At 42.0% G+C, this 21,373-nt stretch overlaps 1 long non-coding RNA gene across 1 annotated transcript; it reads right to left on the bottom strand.

Moving 5' to 3' along the window:
- Window positions 1-215: 215 nt before the first annotated feature.
- LOC115598192 lies at window positions 216-6,493 on the bottom strand. Its single transcript, XR_003987466.1, has 3 exons — window positions 6,428-6,493; window positions 1,262-1,456; window positions 216-407 (listed from the first exon to the last, which is right to left on the bottom strand). It is a non-coding gene; the product is annotated as an uncharacterized LOC115598192 (long non-coding RNA).
- Window positions 6,494-21,373: the final 14,880 nt, after the last annotated feature.

Here is a 21,373-nt window from a genome sequence, read left to right on the forward strand (position 1 = left end):
AGAAGGAAGATGTTCCTGGAGGGAAAACATTAACAAACTCACAAAGTGTGTGAGCGAAAGCAAAGATGAGGCCAGGAAGGAATTAATCTGTCAGTAAACACTCCCTCCCCTTTAGTCCCTACCCCTCCTCTTGTCCCCTTTATTGCTGGCACAGGGGAAAAAAATCCTGATAAAGCCATAAATGACACAAGGTATATTTAATTTTTGCAGTGAAACAGTGTTGGGTTAAATTAAAGCCATGCAAACTGGGGATAAGTCAAAGCAGTTTCTGTAGAAGCATCCTAGGACAGCCACAAAGCTGCTGCAGACTGTGATAGATGAGGGGCCAGGAGTCACATGGAGATGAGTCCTTGCAAAGAGTCATTTCTAATATAATAAAAGTCAAAATACTCTCCAAAACGAGATTGCTGTAAATAAAGGGAAATGTAATTAGTTCCAGATGGCATCATAACACTAAGTTTCAGAAAAAAAAATCAAAGTCAACACATTGAAGAAAATAACCACCCTTTTTGGCCCATCTTACAAAATGAGGTATTGGCATCAGACAGCCTCTCTGGATATGGTTATTCACATGCATGCTCCTTGCAAAATAAAGGAAAAAAACCCAAACCCAAAAAACCAAAAAATGGGGTCTTGCTTGCCTTCTCCACATTTCTGTTACAGTCTGGTCTCTAAACATCTCATCAGGAGAGACCACAGGAAGCTTTTATTTCTACCTGATGAATTTTGATTGTTTTAAACCTGAATAAGTCACAAATTTTCATCTGAAAAGTCAGCAGTACTGTGCACAGCCAGTGGCAGGGAGAGAATCATAGTCTCATAGAATGGTTTGCTTTGGAAGGGACCATAATGGTTGTCTAGTTCCACCCCCCTGCATGTGACAGCGGGGGCACCTCCGACTAGACCAGGTTGCTCCAAGCCCCATCCAGCCTGGCCTTGAACATTCCAGGTTCTAGAAGACCTCTCTAAGTTTTCCTTGGAGCCTTCTCTTCTCCAGGCTGAACACTTAACAGCTACCACATATAAAATCCCCAAGTTTTAAATACTTTCAGAGGAACCAAATCCCACCTGGATCCTAGAATTCATTCTGCTTCCTAATTTTATCTAATACCCAAGAGAACTGTAGCTTTTCTTCATTTGTCCCAATTTTTACTCAGTTCTGGCTGCATGTTTGCATGGTTCAGTTTCTATCTCTGCCTCTATGTTTCATGAATGTTTTTACATAGCCCATTCATATTTTGAAAGTTACTCTTTGCATTACCTTGTTCTCTCTGTGGCAAATCCCTGTTTATGAGTTGCTGTGTGGCTTTTGTTGATGTTTCTTTTCTTTCTGCATCTGGGACTGTAGTGTTTCTTCCAGGACCAGCAAAAAACCTATTCATACATCTTCATAAACTTCACAGGTTATGGTTTCCAGTTTAATTGATACCTTGGGTGTGTGGAAGTTGTTGACCTCCTGGAGAACAAGAGTAGCAAAACTAACTGAAACATGCAATATTCACTTGCAGCTTTTCAGTACTTAAAGGAGGATTATAAGAAAGATGGGGACAAACTTTTTAGTGCAGCCTGTAGCAATAGGACAAGGGGAAATGGTTTTAAATTACTGAGAGGAAATTTAGACTAGATATAAGGAAGACTTTTTACAATGCGGTTGGTGAAACATTGGCACAGGTTGTTTAGGGGGTAGTAGATGTCCCATCCCAGGAAACACTCAAGGTCAGGTTGGATCGGGCTCTGAGGAACTTGATCTTGTTGAAGATGTCCCAGCTCACTGCAGGGGGGTTGGACTAGGTGATCTTTTTAAAGGTCCTTTCCAACCCAAACCATTCTATCATTCTATGATTCACCAGGAAAACAGAGAATGCTCCAGTGGCATGAAAAGTTCCTTTTGCATGGCTGTGGCCTCTGGTAAGACTTGCAAACCCTTTTCTGAGGGACTCCTGATGATCTGGGGTGCCCCAGAACTCTGGTGGCCCAGCCATTTTTCACCAGCAATAAGGTGACACTTTGGGGCATGTCAGGAGGATGTTTACACTGGTTGTACCTCTTCTACAGATTTATGTGACACCAGTGACTGAAATTCAGAGTGGTGACTCTTTACCCCCTACCTCACAGCATCAGTGTAAATCACCTTGAGGCAGAAATGGCTCACGTGAACCCAAGCAAGATCAAAATACTGCTGGTCAAAAGGAGAAATGCTTCAAAGAACTCACTTAGACACTGATCTCACATCACTCCATAGCAGATGTTTCCCCACTATCCCCAAGCTGAAGAAATTTGGAGTCCTTTTCAGAACCCATTCATTTTGAATTGGTCACAGGATGACACTTTTAGAGCACCTTATTTCATCTATGTCAAGCTAAGAAATATTCTTATTTGCTCCTGGGTGAGGCCTTGGTGGCCCATGCCACCTCCCATTTGACCTGCTGTCATTTACTATTAGAATCTGAATGTGAACACAACCCAAGCCCAGCTCAGCTTGATTTCTCCATTCTTTGGTTTTCCATCACTACAGCTGTCTCCACTGGCTCCCAGGTAGCCTCTAGTACCAGAGATCAAGCCCATTGTAATGGTATTACACCAGGAACAAGAAAAAGCTAAGATAAGGCTCAAGATAAAATGAAAAAGCATTTTTTCCTCACTGTAGTCTGGCTATTAGAGGAGATCAGAAAAATTCAGGCCCTGAGCACCTATAGGAAATTAAGTAAACCCTTCCTGCCCAGATTGGCTCTGTCAAAATGTGACTCAGTCTTTGTCACAGCAACTAATTATTGTTTCTATCTCAGCTGCAAGGTCATTTCTGTATTAAAATATTTGCAGTTTACTTTTGGTGAATATTTACTGTCTGCAGGCAAATGATGAAGGCATTTAATTTTCCTTCAAATCATTAATCATTTACACAAACATACCTAGTCCTTCCTCTGGGAGGATAAAGCTGAGCTTCCTGAATAAAACTAAAACCAGCTATTAGGAAAACACCCAAATTTCCCTAAACAGTAGGAAATGCGTGAAATGTTATTGAACATGGAAAGAAGTACATTCAAGTCATTATCCTTTCCAGAGCTTTGTGTTATAATTGTCACTCTTACAACAGTGCCTATAAAAGCCATTCAGATAAGAACCCCCCTGAGATAAGCACTGTACAAAGTCCTTATGGTGTGAGGCAACCCCCACAATGGCAAGGAGATTAATGTTGAAGAGATTGAAGTATTTCATAGCTGGATGTCCTGTCAGTACAGCTCTATAATAAGCCTTCTTTTCACACACCATTCTCCTTCTGGATAGGATGGTAAATTGACCTGCAAGATGCACTGCACTAATGCTTCCCAGTATCCAGGCTGGGTTTCTTTGGATAAATCTTCATGGGAGACCACATGCAGATGTGATCTACCTTGCCAGGCCTCCCAGCAGGTGACCCAAAGGCTGGGACACCAAGTTAGCCCAGTGTGAGGCTGTGTTCCTCTGCATGGCTGGTGTAACCCAGGGGAGAAGGGCAAAGAGAAGGGAGGGAGGATAAATCTGTAGATGAGAAGACTTGAAGAAGAGTGTTCAAGAGACTTTCCTAAGGTCACACTGAGGCACAGGCTGGGATGACACAGGGCACAGTAGTGAAAAGCAGCAAGACAAGCCTCTTTCTCTGGAGGGTGAGCAACCCAACATTGTCTGAACTGGGTTTTGAAAAAATGTTGAACAGCATTCATCTCCTTTCTGACTCAATTGACAGCAACTTTATCAAACTTGTGGTTTTCTTCATAAACTTTATGACTTTCCCTACTCTATCACCAGAGACAGGGGTGAAGTGTTGGACACCAGTGGGGAAGGTGAGTGCACACAGAAGGAATGCAAGTGCTGGAGGAAGCCAGGCTGCCAACCAGCATCTGTGTCTCCTGCTGAAGGCTACATTGGTGCTGACACATTGGGTTATTTCTGCTGTGATATTACCCGAGTGTCTAATTAAAGACAAGATTAAAGACACAGCCTGAGATTTCAAGTTGTGAATACTTATGAGTGGAGATTTTAGATTTTGCTTTAGTGTTTAAAAGGTCAGAAGCTTTATAGCTCCTGCTAATCTCCACCGAGATGTATCCCAAACACCTTCTCAGCTAGCACATGCTTTACAACTTGGAGGACAGGGAAATATTCCCCTGCCACAGCTAATCAGAAAAGGTTGCACCAAGGAGAAACTTACTCTGATTCTTCAGACTCAAACATGGTTGAAAAAACATTTCTTTTTAATACATAGATTAAACTAGTTTTTTATTGCAACCAATTCAGTGTATTATTTAGTGCATAATATGGAGGGATAAACAATATTTTTCCATTAGACTTTATTTGGAAATCAAAACAAGTCCAAAACCATATTTTAAATCTCTCTACTTATCCATGCCAAAGAGCATTAGTCACACATTATGGTATTCATGGAGGAGCCTGTAGAGCCTGTAGAAATATTTTGGTATAGGGTTTCTGCTCTATATCCATAACCAGACAAAGTGAACTGTCTAAAGGGTGAAATCTGAGATTAACAAGAGAGGTCAAGATTTTCAAACTCAGGTGCCTAAGAGATAATTCCATACCAGCCAACACTGATAAAAGGTAATGCCATTGCTTGAAATTTGGACTCCTACAAGATTTCCAAGATGCACAGAGGTGTGAACAGCAAAGGTAACTGTGGTGGAATTCATATACCTACTTGTAGATGTCTGCGTGTGAGACAGGGACTACACTCTCATTATAGCAAATATGGATGGTGTCTCCAATAAAGTCACAGTCCATGGCGCCTGAAAATGACTCCATTGACTAACAGGGGACTTCAGGGTCAACCAAAACATGCTGAAGGCCAAATTACACTGAAGACTCCATGGTCTGTAACTGGATCTCCACTGAGTATAAAGGGAGCAGAGACACTTAGACTTCATGTACACACTGACTGCCACATACATGTTTTAGTGTCCAACTGAAACCCATACCAGATGTTAAAATATAAACTGAAACCCATACCAGATGTTAAAATATAGTCTGGGCAACTGTAGTCAAAATGTCTCAAGCTATGTCTCAACCTGTTGTGTCCCAGGCACACTGCCTACTCCTTTGTGCACACCATGCTCCTCCACCTGAGCACCAGTTTCTTCACAGTAAGAATACTGTAGCTCTCAAAGTACCCCTGAGCTAAATTCCAGAGGTGAACATCCCAGCTCAAAGCAAAATGCTAGAAGAGTTTCTAGGACTATCTGCATGGACAGCCTGCAGGTAACTAGCCTAAAACCTGAATTTGGAGTTTGAACTCTGACCATGGGAAAATAAATTCTGCACTGACAGCCCAATCTATCTACTTTTCACTGTGCTGAAGTGAAAGGTATGAAGATGTCTGACCAAAACCACTTTCTATCATGCTGTTTCCATGAAAACCAGTCTTGGAAACCAAACATACACAAACACAATCCTACCAGCCCTTGCAGCCCCTCCTGGCACATCTTACAACTGGCCCAAGTTTCAAAATATTTTTAAGAATTCAGATTTTGGTTCCTTTTCTTTTTTTTTTTTTTTTTTTTTCATTCATTTATTCATTTTTACAACCTCTTTTTTTTTATGGGCAAATTGCAACAAAGATTGATCACTTACTCTTTGTTACATGGACCTTTAAATCTCTGGAGGGTGACGCTGGAACTGAAGGGCTTCTTATGTTCATAAAGTGCCCTGCAATATCTAATCTACATAAAAAAGGACAGGAAGGGTAGGAAAATCAATCCCAGAGTCCTCAGAGTTAAATGTCCAAAAGGGTGAGGAATGCTGAGGGAGGGGGAGGTTTATGCCTGCAGCCCAGCGAGCCACCGCAGCACTGCTCCAACCCCACATAAGACTGTCCTAGTAAGCAGAAACAGTCAGTGTCACCCTCACTGTAAAGGACACCACAGAGTAAATGAAATGATGAGTGGGTTCAACAGTGTACCCAGATAAAGCACTGCAAAAGGTAAGAACTGAAGGGACTGGGGTTCAACCTCCTCAAGGACCAGGGTTGCAGAGCTGAGCAGGATGTCCCCTGGCACAGCCCAGCCACACCGACCTCATGTTATCCCTCAGAGATGGTTTGAGAAGGCAAATATTAAATTCTGGGAATGTTTCTTGGAAAGGGGTAGGCCTCATGAAATGTAGAGGACATTTTACAACCCTGGCCCAAGGACTGGGACTGAGAAAACAAGAACCAAGCCAATTGCAAAGGGTCACATTGCCAAGTAAGGCAGTTGGAACTAATGATATAAATACTCTTTGAACAAGACATCTTTATCAAGAGAGGAAGTATTAAGAGCTACAGTGACCAGGCAACACTGGAGAAAGGAGGATAAAGAGGGACTGAGATAAGGTTAATGAAGAATGACAAATAAAGCCAAGTGGCTTTTTCCTGTTAAAAATAAAAGCCCCTTCTACTTACTGAGCTCAAGGACAGAAAGGGGACTCTCTTTAGCCAAGGAGTTGCACGGAGCAGACCCAGAAACCAAAGAGAAGGGAACGGAAATTCAAACCCTCTACTTCCCAAATGCAGGGTGAAGCTGTGGTCCAGCAGTGGGTCTGACCCCTGGGGATCTCACAGAGGACTCCATGGGTTGTCTCCATGGGGCACTGGCCCCAGGCAGTCTCTGGCATACAAACAGCTCAGGTCATGGCTGCTCCTGCTCTCACTGAAGCCAGACAAAGCCAAATACAATCAGATGCAGGTTCAGTCCTGCAAAATGATATTTCCTTGCCTAGCTTTCTCTTTTTGTTATTCCAGAAATGTGACAAGAAAGAAAACGAACTGGAAGGATTAATTAAAGAGCAACAATTAATTGAAAGCAGAGCAGTTCCTTCTGGCTAAGAGACACTATTGCACTTGCAGCAAGAATATGTTCCATCTCTCCATGGTGTGGTTTTAATTTCTAATAACTCAGCTCCCTACAGCTATTTGCAAGCAAAATTCCCTGGCTGTCACCCGACCTGAACCTCTCCACTGATGCCTTTCTAGCAGATGGAAAATGAAGCACACTCATCAGCAGTGCTGGGAGACCAGGGAGAGCATGTCCCAGTCACTGGCTGGCTCAAATAGAACTGAAGCCTCTGGAAAGAACCCAAATTACTTTCGAAGATGCTGGCTCAGAGTTCTTGAGGTCTTGGGCCAAGATGACAGGGCTAGAAGTCATATAAGCAGAACAGGTGTGAAGGTCAAGGAGAGGTTTATGATAGCACCCACTGCCTCCTGCAGAGCCCTCCTGCAGAGCACACCCTGTCTGCCACCACACTGTCTTCTCCCAGGTAGCTACCAGTAAGACAAGAGGGCATGGACTTAAGCTCTGCCAGATGAGGTTTAGGTTAAATATTAGGAAAAAAATCTTTACAGAGAGGGTGATCAGGCATTGGAATGGGCTGCCCAGGGAGGTGGTGGGTTCTGTGTTCCTGGAGGTTTTCAAAAAGAGAATGATGTGGCACTCAGTGCCATGATCTGGTAACCACAGTGGTGGTGGATTAAGGGTTGGACTTTATGATCTCAGAGGTCCTTTCCAACCTGGATGATTCTGTGATTCTATGATTCTGTCTTGCTAATGAGTGAGCTTTTGCACAGCAGTGTCAGGACCCTGAGAGCAACCATAGGCCTTAATTAATTGACTTGACCAACCTCCCTGCACCCGTCCTGTAAATATCCTTGTCTCCAGTCCTGTCACTGGGCCCATCTCCACCTGCTACTGACCAGGCTGCCCCAAGACCTTGCTTGATTGCCAATAGATCTGGACTTGGTTCACCTGTGACTGTGTCTTCTTGTGTGCTAGAATCACCCTCAGTTCTCAGGTTTTGGAGCAGCCCCAGTCTTACTGCTCCTAAACAGGCACTAAAATATATTGTATTTAACCCACTCACGAGAACTCCATGAGCAGCTCATGATGCAGGAATCCCCAGGTGCTTTCCATACTCTGCTTCACCAACCTCCATAGCTTTCCTGTGAGCAAGGTAGGTGAGTGCTGGACTCCTCACTGCAAGGCAAATCAAGACAGTTCCCCTTTGAGAGCACCCTAATGACCTAGGGATGTTCTCCAGATGAAATGGGATTCAGGTTCCAGGCCAGCCAATTCAATATTCCCTCTAAAATTAAATTCTGATGAAAAGGGTTAAGTGAAAGCTTGGGTCTACATATAGATATGGAATCATAAAATCATAGAATTGGCTGGGTTGGAAGGGACCTCAGAGATCATCAAGTCCAACCCTTGATCCGCTACTGCTGCAATTACCAGACCATGGCACTGAGTGCCACATCCAGTCTCTTTTTAAATATCTCCAGGGATGGAGAATCCACTACTTCCCTGGGCAGCCCATTCCAATGTCTGATCACCCTCTCGGTAAAGAAATTCTTTCTAATGTCCAACCTAAACCTCCCCCGGCACAACTTAAGACCGTGTCCTCTTGTCTTGCTGAGAGTTGCCTGGGAAAAGAGACCAACCCCCACCTGGCTACAACCTCCTTTCAGGGAGCTGTAGAGAGCAATGAGGTCTCCTCTGAGCCTCCTCTTTTGCAGGCTGAACAGCCCCAGCTCCCTCAGCCTCTCCTCATAGGATCTGTGCTTGAGTTCTATATATAATCAGGTTAAAACCAGTGTTGTGTCATTATAAATTGTATGCTATATACAAACAAACAGAAACAAAAACAACACACAAAATATCTTTATGTGCACACATCCATACACTTTCATGGTTTCTTCTAGCTCAACTCAGACAAAAAGACCCAGGCATTCTTATAATTTGGTTTCAAAATCAGATTTCAGAACTGGATATGCTGTTTATAGCCTAATTTGTCCAGCAATAAGATAAAGGCTGTAACAGCCCTTACAGTTTCTCATAATTGATCTCAGTCTTAGTAGATTACTAATAAAATGTTTATGAAATATGTGTACAATGCACACTGATACTCACTTCATTTGACATGCAGGTAGATCACCTCCTGATAAGCATGTCTGAATGATAAATTGTGTTTGGTAAGGCTAAAAAAATTATGAGAAAGGGCTAGTGGCATAAAAAGATGGGTGGGTAACTCTTAGTAGCCTTTTTCCTCAGCATTAAAAATTTTAACCTTTCACAGGAAATGCAGAGGAATTTCCAAGCTCTTACCTCCAGACAATGAAACACATTGCACTGAAAAGTGGCAGGTGCTAAGAATATCTGAAGTGAATCATTCCACATGGAAACCTTTGTGTTTCCCCATGGAGCCTCTTTTGACCTCTAGGAGTTATTCCTGCTCATTGCTTTTATCCTGTGCAGGTATAAATGTTCATCACCAGTTCATCTCATTAGTTCATATGCTGAGATGCATCTTCAAAGCAGCCCAGGACTGCAAGCTCAAATGTGCAGCCCAGGCAGCCCAGAGTTTCACTGTGCAACAACCACATCACTCATGATATGTGGTCATAATTCATCCCAAGAATATTTTAAATGGTCATTTTAGCAATAATTTCACTTTGTGTTTTAATAAAACAGGCACATGTAGGCTGCAGCAGAATAATTCCCTGCATGACATGCCCTCTGAGCTCCAGACAAACATGCAGGATGGACTTCCCTTGCATATCATGTAGGACAATTTTCACATGTACAGATGCTATCCAGTTGCCATCACTTTGCTGGCAGCTGCTTCACAGACCAATTCTGCAGGAAAAATAAGCTACCAAAAAACGACAGCAGAAGAAAAACATGGCCAAAATTATAGCATTCGGTAAAAGTACCATCTGCTCATTTAAAAGCAACAAGTAGTTTAGTATCTCTTGTTTTTCAAGAGTAGTAACTCTTGTTTTTCAAGCTTTTCACAGTTCTGAAACATTCGCAGGACAAAGGTCCCAGAAGTCCCAGGCGAGGGGAGCAATCCACTGCTGCAAAAACAAACCCAGAACAAGAGTTTGCTGACAGAATCAGCAAAGAAATGTCATTTCCTCCACTGTGTCACATGAAGTCCATTTCTAGAGTTGCCTCCTTGCTGATCAATACCCCCTTCCTTTAGAACCAATCCTCCTTAAGACAGAAGAGAAGAATTTACTTAAAATCCATGCAAAATGTTGGGAAAATACTAACTTGTCCCACTTCGTGCTGTGCAAGGATTTCACTGTAAAGGAAGCAGAAGAACCCAACAGATCTGAACATGTGGAAGTGTTTCTTTGTTGACCCAAAGGTTTATGGAAGCTAAAGCAGGCTTATTGAATTTTTTTTTTGTATGCTCTAAATTACTAAAGAGAGGTCCCAGATTTCAAAATTTGGCCTGGATTTCAACCTCCCAAAGAGCTGGTCTGATTGATTCTGTGGTTATAGTTCAACTGCTGTCACAAAGCCAGCTGGAGAACTGGCATGTGGCTCCAGCCTCAGATTTTGATTATTTTTGGACCAAGAGCTGGGTGCGCCTGATGCTGGGATTTTACATTATGTCTCTATTAAGTAACATTTTGCAAACACTCAGCCCAGAAGCATTCCAAGGGCACAGACTGCTTTAAAATAAAATTGTTTTTTTTTTCTTAAGTCTCGGGTTCCCATCTTCTGCATCATTAGGATCTCAGTGCCAGCAACACCCTTGATGGACCAGTTCTAGACCCATCTGAGTCCCCTTCTCCTCCTGCCACCCTGCAAAACCTGAGCCATCACCAGCAAATTCAGAATGGGTATCCCAAGGATGCATCCAGACCTCCCAAACTGGCCACACTGTACCTCTAATTGACAAAAAGGACCATGGGGTTGTGAACTTTCTTGTGCTATCCCACCATGTGATGTGACCAAGCTAATGCTTCCAGCCTTAGTACCAGTGCCCAGCCCTGCCATTCTTTATCATGCCAGCCATGCTACAGATGCTGAGCCTTCCAAGAGACTTTCCCAGCTTAAAACCCCCTGAGCAAAGCTAACCCTACAGCCACAAGCTCTGTGTGAAAGTGATAGAAAGAGGAAAAGAGGGAAACCTGGTGACCTTCCAGACTTAGTGCTGAACTGTGTCAGATGATGGGTGGGTGAGGGGAATAGCAGAACTGTGAGTTTTAATTCAGCAATAAAACCCCCTGTTCTTTGATCAAAGCAATGGGAAAGAATCCGTGTGGCATTTATTTATCTCTAGGTTAATGTGTTTTAAGGGTCTGAAAAACACATTGAATGTGTAGTAATTTTTACTATTTCTGGCCATGTGGGCTTTGTCATTGCACATGTCTGGAGCTCTTGAAAATACATTCACTAAGCATGAAATAATCCTCACACTGGTCCAGTGAGTGAGTGTGGGTGACTATCCCATAAAATGGCTCCTGACCTGTTTGAATCATACCCCAAGGACAGGGTGGGTGCCTGTATTGTGCATTTTCTGCATATTCAACAAAATGAGGATTTGGAGATTACCTGTGTCTCTGGGGCTCACTCAAATCATGTGCACCATATATAAGGCAAAGCTCACAAGACAGTAACTCTTTTGTCCCCAGAGAGGTGTCACAGAGGCACAGACAAGAAAAAGTAGCTTCTCCCCTGGTAACTTGAGAGAAGAAATCTGTCTCCTGCCTTACAGAGCTCTGTTTATCACCTGTCCCTGCTCCCCCTGCTCCATCTTACCACAAATTGTCAGTTTGTCTTGTGAATCTGGATCTGAATAAATTATGATTCACATCTTACCTAAAGTGACTGTCAAAGTAAAGTAGCCTTTTTAAAATGGAGTTCCTTAAAATAGTGATATATACAAATGTTATTCAATAAAGATCACACTTCTAAAATTATTACCTATATTAATTACAATATGATTTCTTTCTCTTCCTCTCCTGCTTGCTATAAAGTTCGAACAGAGCTGTGAGAAAGTGAAGTGCTGTTAAACTCTGGATTGCAAACCATCAACACAGCTGCAGATTGATTTCCAGTTGCAGATGCTTTCTGGCTAATGAAGCCAGAGCCAGAAGAAATGCAGTTTGGCTTTGATGTTTTAAACAGTTTACAAACCTAACTGTTGGAAGGAGAAAAAAACCCCACCTTTGATTTGTACTTTGGGCAAATTAATTTTTGAAATGGCTGAAAGGCAGACAATGAGCCTTGCACTATCATGCTTGCAAGAACTGCTTTTGAGATTGAAGCTAAACAAAAAACTTTTTGGATGGAAGCCTGAAATGCTCACTGGGGAATAATTGTGCAACAGCAGAGGGATGAACTAGATGCTGAAATAAACCTTTTTTGCCACTGCTGTCTGTGATTCTAAAGTTATTAGCGTGCTACTAAGGACATGATAGCAGCAGACACTTTAAAAACCTTGTAAGACTTGAGAGAAAAAAAACGAAAGCAAAAAACCCAGCAGCTGTAAAAGCCAAAGGCACTGCCAGGCTTCCAGGCTTACTGGCACATGGTGCAGTTCAGCAGTTCTGTGATCTTTTAGAATTCCCCAAACCTTTCATCTGCAAAGAGGGAAATGGCTTGGGAGTGCATGTCAAGGTAGGAATCAGCAGCAACTGAGACAATGGAAGACGAATCTCCTGCCTGCAGGACAAAATCACCCAATGGGCTGGTGAAGGACAGGGCAACTCCAGCCCTCTTGCTCAGGTCCATGTTGTATTTTCAGTGATCAGAGCAAGTGGGTGGAAAATGCCCCATTACCTAGAGGAAACTGAGTGTCTCCAAATGGCAAGGGTGGGAGACAGGGAGAATGTCAGAGATGGTGTTCCCACTCCACAGAGAAACTGTTAGGACCATGAGAGGGGCTGGAGGAGAAAGAAAAGGAAAGCATGGCCAAGGACTCCATGGTTTGCTGCAGTCAGCCCCTGAGTTATTAGAAATCTTGTGTTCAGACATACCACGAGGGCCAGCAGAGATGTAGGAGCCTTTCACAGGTATTTGTGCTCTGAAAAGGCTTGCATTCAAAAGACTTCTTGGATCATTTTGATGAGCTTATTACAGGAAAACTGTTTGGGACTGATCTGAAGCCCTGTGGTCTCTCTCTGGCTCCTTTAGGGACTTCATTCAACATCTACTAGAACATCTTGGTGATATTTTCCTTCCTTATCACAGGGATGTCAATCAAAAAGCTGGGATAAGCCTTAGATCTTCAGAGGTCAGAAGTGGTGAATTACAGACAACAGTGAGTGAGAAGGAAGTTCTCAGGGAAGAAAGTTATGGCAAAGGAAGGTGTGGAAGCATGTGGAGAAAATGCTGGGAGAGAGGCAGCAAAGCTATGGTCAGAGCTCATGAACTGCAAAGCCATAGAAAGCAGTGAAAAATAAGTAAGTGAGTTTTGAGAGTCTTGGGTGGGAAGGTGGTGTCTGTGGCAGTCAAGAGGTTCCTATTGCCTGAATTCCTGGAATAAGAGCCACAAAGATATTGTAGGTTTTCTTCACAAGAGGCTACTCAAACATGTCAAGAGTTGCAAAAAAACTTGGCTCTTTATTTCCCCTAAATAGTCTCACGGTGCTACGAAGAACAATCATAAACAACCTTTCATGTGGGTTAGGTTTTTTTTTAAGGTGGTGGTGGGGAAATTTCTCCACCCACAAACACAGCATCAAATCTTACCCAGTACTACAGCACAATCCTCCAACACATCTTTAATGTGGGGGCTCCAGAGCACACTAAAACATCACAAACAGCATACAACAGCTCCTCACAACAACACACACAGCTTTGTAAGGTGAGAGAGAAGTAGGAAAGGAGAGAAAAATTAATACTGTGAGCTACCCAGCCAAAGCAGAATGTGCCATGGGTTTGAGATTTGAGCTATAATAAAAAAACCCTACAAAAACCCAACAAAATAAACTTGTAAAAAAACCCTTTGTCACATGTAAAGGGACAAAATGGTTAGTAGCTAAATGCTGCAGAAGGTGTCTAGGGGAAAACAAGTAGACAGGAAGGTATTGAGGCCTTTCTCATGAAGGTACCAAGGATTTGGGACAGAGGCGACCACCGACAAATGGCCCCACAAAAACAGGAAAACCTCCTTGAAGGTTAAAACAATTTTATCGTTCCTGAAGCAATACAGAAGGGATTTGGTGGAAATAGGCATGTCCTCTGGGGAATGTGGTGGTGTCATGGTTTAAAGCTGGGCTGGCAATTAACCAAGTGAGAGATGTTCTCTAATAATCCCCCTCCTTCATAAAGAAAGGAGAACAGGGAAGAGAGACCTATGGATGGGAAACTAAACTACACAGCTTTAATGAAAGAGTAATGATAAAACAGAAAAGAGAAATATTAAATATATGCAAATATACAGGAAAAACAATACCACATTCCTTCCTCCTTCCCCTCCCATAACATTCACGTCACCCCTGAGGTTGCAGGGCAGCCCTTGAAAAGGGAATCTTCTGCTTACATTTGATGTGGTCAGAGGATCAGAACAACACCAAGTTTGGAATAACATGTGAAGAACGGAGTTCTTGATTTCAATGTGGTTTCCAGAGCAGGTGGTGTGATACCTGGCCATGTGTCCAGAGTCATGTAGCCAGCACAGAACAAAGAGAGAAAGGGGAGAAGGTATTAAAAGTGGGAATGTAAACTGAACTTATAAAACACAATGGAAATATGCAAAACCCTGTAAGTGTGTAGAGGTTGGCATGGCCAATCAGGGATAATTTAAGGTTGTTTTTTTTCAGTACTGCATTTCCTTAATTTATTTTTTCAGTAGAATTTCCTTAATTTATTTGGCTTGTGGCACAGTAAGTCAAGTGGCAAAAGGAAAGAAGTGACTGTGCTGAGGCTCATGTCCAGCTTGCCTGGTGTTTAGAGATTCCCAATCCTCCCTCACACCAATGGCTTTCATTGGTTCCCAGAATGTGAGAACAATTCCCAGACATGGGCAGAATCCCTAAAGATGTGCTGAGGAGCTCATGTATGACTCAGATCTCTTTGAATTTGAAGAGGAAACAAAATGTGTTCCAGGATGACCTCTTAAATCTATCTATAGTACTTTGATGTTGCCAGATAGACCAGCATTTGAGAATCAGTTTTAGCTGTCAGCTACCTCTCCAAAACAGGAAAGTTTTGCTGTCCCATAAATGAGCTAAGAGCCCTCAGCTCCTTTTACAGACAATGGAGAGGAACAACATTATTCAGTGATTCATCTGACCTATTTTAAACATCAGCTTTAGGGAAACTTGAATTGTAACCTACAAAATGGTTTCTCCTCTCCATTGACTGTAGGGAAGTTTTTATCATATCCTAAACATCTGCATTTACTCAGCCTAAATTGCATCCAGAGAAGCTAAAGCCTGGACTAATTCTCTATTTCTTTGTAGTTTGACATTTAAATGTCTTCCAAATCTGTGCATGGTTACACAAGCAGAGGAAGTAAATCCAGGTCTGAATTCCAGGCTAACTTCTGATCACTGGATTACCTTCCTTCTGGGTCTGCTATAAAATGAGAAATGGGTTCTTTTTAGCTCCTCTTTCAGTTACAACTAAGTTCCCCAGACAGGCCAATATGGTTTTAGTTCTGTTGATCAGAGCATAAATAACCCCAGAAGGTCAAATCTCAGTGTTTTCTCCATGTTAGAATTCTTGCTCAGAATTGAAATTTTCTGATCATTTAAAACTCAATGCTAACTCTAGTGTGTCTCAGATTTACAGCACACCAAACCTCTATAGAATCACATCTGTCAAGATAATTTTGCTTCAGATATTTATAGATGAATCTTGTCAGAAACCTCTCCAGCTGTTTGAGTTATCCTCTGCCATAGGTTAGATGAAGCTGTAAAATGGAATGAAAACATTTTGGAGGATTTTTGTGATATCATTCAGTTATTAAAGCTTGCAATTAATTTCTCTTCCAACTCAACCAAAACACCAGATTTCCCATAGAAAACAATCATCCTGCCTTTCTCTTCCCTTCATGTATGCATCTTTTTCTCATAACAATTTTCTCCCTTTTCTACCAAAGCTTTTCACGTTCACTGGGGACGTGGAAAGGGGATTTCCACCCAGTCCTACCTGTGACTGAACCACAATTCCAATTACTAAGAAAGAGATGACCTGTCCATATTTCACATCCTCTTTACTGCCTTAAGACTCTGTCTCCAGTCAGCCAGCTCTTTATGCAGCTCTTCCTGGCATTGCCTTCAAAATACTTTGAGAGGCTCTGGAGCTCTTGATGTCTCCTGACCCTCTGCTCCCTCACTCCTGTCAGCCCTCGCTGGCTCTGCCTGCTACCGAGTTTCCCTGATGCTTTCCTTTACCAGATCTCAGGCATAGGTCCTAGAAGATCTTAGCAAACAGTCTCTAGAGCAGTGACCTTCCTGATGTTCAGTTTTCTGCTGGCACATTCTTGGAAACTTCATTCATTCCTGGGTTGAAACAAGGAGATTAAAGAGATTGTTGCACAGGTAAAATAATAAAAATAATAATAATAATTTTAAAAAATCAAACCCAAGTAACCATTTTGGTAAAAAGAGGTTGTTCTAGGGCTGCCAGATGAGCTTACGTTTTAGAAGACCAGGTGTTCACAGTAGTTGTAGTTTTCTTTTCATTTTCTAGAAGTCTTCCTAGATCTGACCCATGCATAAGTTCTCAGAAAAAAACAAAACAAAACAAAAACAACAACAAAATCCCCAAACAAACAAACAAAAACCAAACCCAAATATATTTGCTTTACAGAAGTTTCTGCTGTGCAAATATCTACAGCTTTTGAAAAGTCTGCTCCTACTCCACATGCTCAAACTTTTCATTTTTGTCACTTGTGCCCAAACCATTTACACTACTGGGGGTGTGGTGCTAACCAGGGCCTGACACAAATCTGACTGCAAAGGCATCAGCTCCACCAGTTGAATTCTCTGACCAGTCCAGTTGAAGACATCATGGACAAGCACTGACTTTCCCAAGGATAAAGATCTGTGTCTGGTGCTGGAACTGAGGAATGGGACTTGATACCAGGTCTGTTCTCAGTGACCCAGATTCCCAGCAGCACCAAGGATAAAGCATTTTAATTCAGTATAGAAATGCTTCAGGCAGGAGTAGGAGAAAAGAAAGGATTAGTGGAAAGCTGGAAATTTGGGATTTTGAAGAAATTGAAGATAAATTGAGAAGGATGTAAATGAGACTGTGACTTGGAGGTTTGGGACAGGTTGCCAAAGATACATATTTGAAGTCAATGCAGAGGTAACATTTAGGCTGAAGAAGGGAATGCATGGCCAGGATATCCTCCTCTCTTATCTCTGTGAGGATATGAGGATTCAGCCCAGGTGAAGGGGTGAGCTTAAAATGAAGAAAAGACAGCAAAGAGGTAACTGTCTGTTGTAGGAGATGGGGACTGGACAGGGAAGTCTGAGGAGTGAGTCTGGGAGAAAGAAGGTTTTGTATTCACTGCCTTCTCCAAGGAACTTGCAGCTTGGGTTAATGTTTCACATAGGCAGGGGAGGAGTGTTTCCCCCTGAAATAGTGAAGTGGTGGAGAAAGGTTCCGCTTTGGCACATTGACAGCAAACCTCTGTACCATGACCTCATGCTTTTAATCTCTAACACTTTCTTTTTTTCTGGCTGAATGGGCTTTTTTTGATCACACCTGACATAAACCCTATGCAGTTTAAGAGGCCAGGGTCTTGTTTTCCACTTGCTGGTATGACCACACAGCATCTGGTGGGTATTTCAATTTTTGACATCAAGACAGGCCTTGGACTTGACACTGTTTAACACAAAACTAATTTTGTTTGTGAGAAGGTTGTTCCCTCATCATTTGCAACTTCTTGAGAAGGGATTGCATCCAAACATGCTCTTACCTTCCTTTCCTAGGCTGGACTTGCTCATACCCATTGGTATTTGAGGAGTTGTTCAACACTACAAAGGAAAGGGAACCAGCTTTGTTCCCAAGCTCCTACTACACACTGCCTTTATCTCTTAGCTAAGAGCTTTAATGGATCTATTTTGCTAGAACATTCAAGGTTGGAGATTATGAAGAACATCAAAAGTTTTTAATAGCAGATTTGTCACTGATTTTGTAAAAAGACCTCATAGTTTGATTAAAAGTAAACTCTGCTCACAATTCTGCACAGAACTCTGTTGATGTCTTTTTACTGCATCACAGATAAAGCTGAGGAGAGGGGGAAATCCCACTGATTAAACAGGATATGTGGGAAGGATGGAGCACGCCTCCATCCTATATTACCCAGGTACTCATTAACTCTCTGATAACCAGTTTAGACAACACAAAGTGGAATGTCTCCAGCACCAGATGGTAGTGATGAGGAAGAAAGAGGAGTGCAGCAGACAAGATAAAACTTGGCAGGAAAATATGCACAGGAATTTCTGTTCGTTAGGGCAGAGATTGGAATCTGAGAGTCCTAAGTTTAACCATTCCTTTGTTAGAAGGAAGAGTCTGATAAGTAGGACAAAAAATAACTCCCAACCCTGACTACACAACTGCCCTACCCTCAGAAAAACCAGATATCTAGTGATGCAATTTCTGATTTAGCTCAAATAATGAAGTGCCTGTGATGCAAGACCCTGGTCCAGGTGTGTTGCTGACCAGTGTGGGTACCAGATGGATCCTTGTAGAGCTGGTTAAGTTTGCTGTCTCCAAGCTGTTCCAATGTACAGAAATGTGAGCATCCTCTTGGCCCACACAGCTTTGATTTTTGGCTGATGTATAGTGATAAACCACATTAATGAAACAGTGCCATGTGCTTACTCTAGAGTGTCCTAGAGCAGTACAATACAGCCTTATCCTTTGCCACAAAGAACATTCTACAATTTTAATTATTTTTTTAATAAACAAAAGCCAGACATAGGCAATAGCAGTGTGAATAATTTATTTATTCTTCAGAAATAGTCACTTACCTTCAGTATCTTTCTCAATGCATGAAAGTGAGACATTATAATGAGGAAAGCTTTTTCCCAAACCAATGAAAAGTCTCTCTTTAAGTGAGGCCGCAGAATTTTATTGACAAGGGTCCTGCATAGGCTTTCATACACACAGATATTTTTGGAATGCATCTCCTGATGAGATATCAGGGCTGTTACTAATTCCATCTGTCATTTTTATTGAAAGCCAAACAAATTGCATATAGTGTATGGAGAGCAAGCATAAACCTTCAGTGGCAAGAACCCCCAAGATCAAAGCAAGCCATGCTTTTGCTTTTACATGCCTTTTAATATACCACATTTTGCTTTGGTCAGAATTTTTAGCAGGCACGTATCATGCACTAAGCATCAAAACTATGCAACTCAGAAGCTGCAGCTTCTGACCTTGATTTTTGTGTTTATTAAAGAATCTAGTAGCAATGACCCTCAGTCTCCTGTGAAGTGTTGTGAGACCTGAAGCCACCACAGATGTTAAATTCAGAGGGATCATGTGAAATGGTCTATTAAACCCTGCAGACTGTTCCCATTTTTTCACAAAAACAAGTATCTATGCTGCTGGGCATAAGGTTTCCTATAGGTTGTTCCTTCAGCAACAGAATTCCTGAAAAAAATAATACACTTGAAAACAAGTGACTACAGGGAATGTACCAGTGCTTGGTACATATGTGAGAAAATGTCTCCCTGGACATCAGTCCACAGGAAGAACTTCTCCCTTATATCAGGAGAGGAGATGTTATTATGGAAAGTTGGGATCAGCTAGCAACATGGGTGAGCAAACCAAAACCAAAAGGCAAATAACCCCAAAAATCTTTTATCTTGGTAAAGCCTAAGAATGATCAAAGAGGATTTTCTCAAGTCAGATGGGCGCCAGACTCATGGTTGCACCGTGGTGGTGCTGTAAACCACAAACCTCAGGCCAATGCCAAGCAGCCAGGACAACTTGGGATGCTCCCACTGCCTCTGATGAGGGGAACAGTGGTCCCAGCAGCCCCCTGAGGCTGTGGCAGAGGCCAGAGGTTGATGCAGGGAGCCACGTTCCTCTCATCAGTGGCAGCTCAGAAACAGTGGGCATGGTGTGGCTTATTGCCAACATTGTTACCAACTTTGATTTCTGATTTAACTCTTCTATTCAAATAGGCAAAATACTTCATACCCTAAACAATGGATTTCTACCAAAGCCTTCCATAAACTGACTTCACAGACTGTTTTTGTAATCTTTCCAGATTTCAAGAAACAAAAGTGGGAGGAAGAAGAGGGCAATGCTGTTCTTTATGGAACAAAATAAAAGACTCTTCTATTTCCAGATGTCTCACAGTCCTTTCAAATGTAGAGAAAGATATTATGACAGCAGACTTTATGATCCTTGGCTTCAGAGTCACATCAAAATTATGTTTTATCTGACATCAAAGAATGAGCTGCTTTATTATTATGATGATGCTAAAGATCTTGTGTCTGCTCAGATTAGTAACAATGCAAATAAGGAAGCTACAGGGAATAAAAAAAAAAAATCACATTTGTGTCTTTAGGCATTATCCCTGGTTTATCAGCTTCTAAGCAATTATCTAGATGAAGAAAGAGAAGCAATACAGTGTTTATATTCCAGATTAGAGTTTAATAAAAATGAATGTATATAGCTTTTTCCTAAGCTTGAAAATAGGATAGTCCTGAGATGTTGTCCCAGAAGACCCCCAAATATTTTTGTAATATTACACTAAAAGCTATGCCATAAACTGTAATCTTCAATGAAGTATTTATTTCTGATGAACACTAAAATAAAGGTTAAATTGAGCGTGATGAAATACGCCATCTATTTTGCACATAATTTATTGCAGATTCTTCACATTGCTCAAGCAGCAGTTTAATTTATAGTAATTGGTTTTGGTGGACCTCATCTAACTGGATTTCAGCAAAGCAATTGAAATGGTGCCATGTAGGGAATTATTAGCCAACGGGTCTGGCTGAAGCAGAGACAAAAGGTGCTGAAAGGGGAATTGTCAGGGTAGAGGGAGGCTACAGGCACAGTTTCTCAAGCATCACTCTTAGCCAGTCTTAACTAAATATATCCACCAGCAACATTTGCACAAGAAGGAGCACATTAATGAAATTTGCTGATGACACACAGCTGGGAAGAGCAGCAGAATGTCTCACAGGAAGAACTGAGGGAGCCGATTACTGAGAAATACCCTAAAGATATTTCATTATACAAAGCTTAAGATCATGCACTTAAAAGGGGATTGTGTTTCCTGAATGAGGTCTGCTGGAAATGAGGAGACAGAAAGTCTGTTTTTATGGTGAGGCCTGGGAAATGTAAATTTCTAGTGCTGAGGTCTCCACAGTACCCACAAACTCGGGTCCAGCCCAGGCAGTTGAGCTTTTTAGCTCTGGCAACAACAGCAGTGGCCAGAGATACTCCCTAAAAATACAAGCATTTCCGGGTCCCCTTTTATAAACTGTTACTTTATTGGTACTGAGAACTGAAGACACCTTACAACCTCTTTCTCTCAATTTCTCTGTCCTATTAAATAATTACCTGCAGGAGGCAGCTGGAAGGCATCATGTGGTTCATCCATAAAGGTGAGAGCATGGCTCCCACTC

The sequence above is a fragment of the Calypte anna genome, chromosome 1 (assembly GCF_003957555.1).
Source record: "Calypte anna isolate BGI_N300 chromosome 1, bCalAnn1_v1.p, whole genome shotgun sequence".
In the NCBI taxonomy this organism is placed as follows: Eukaryota; Metazoa; Chordata; class Aves; order Apodiformes; family Trochilidae; genus Calypte; species Calypte anna.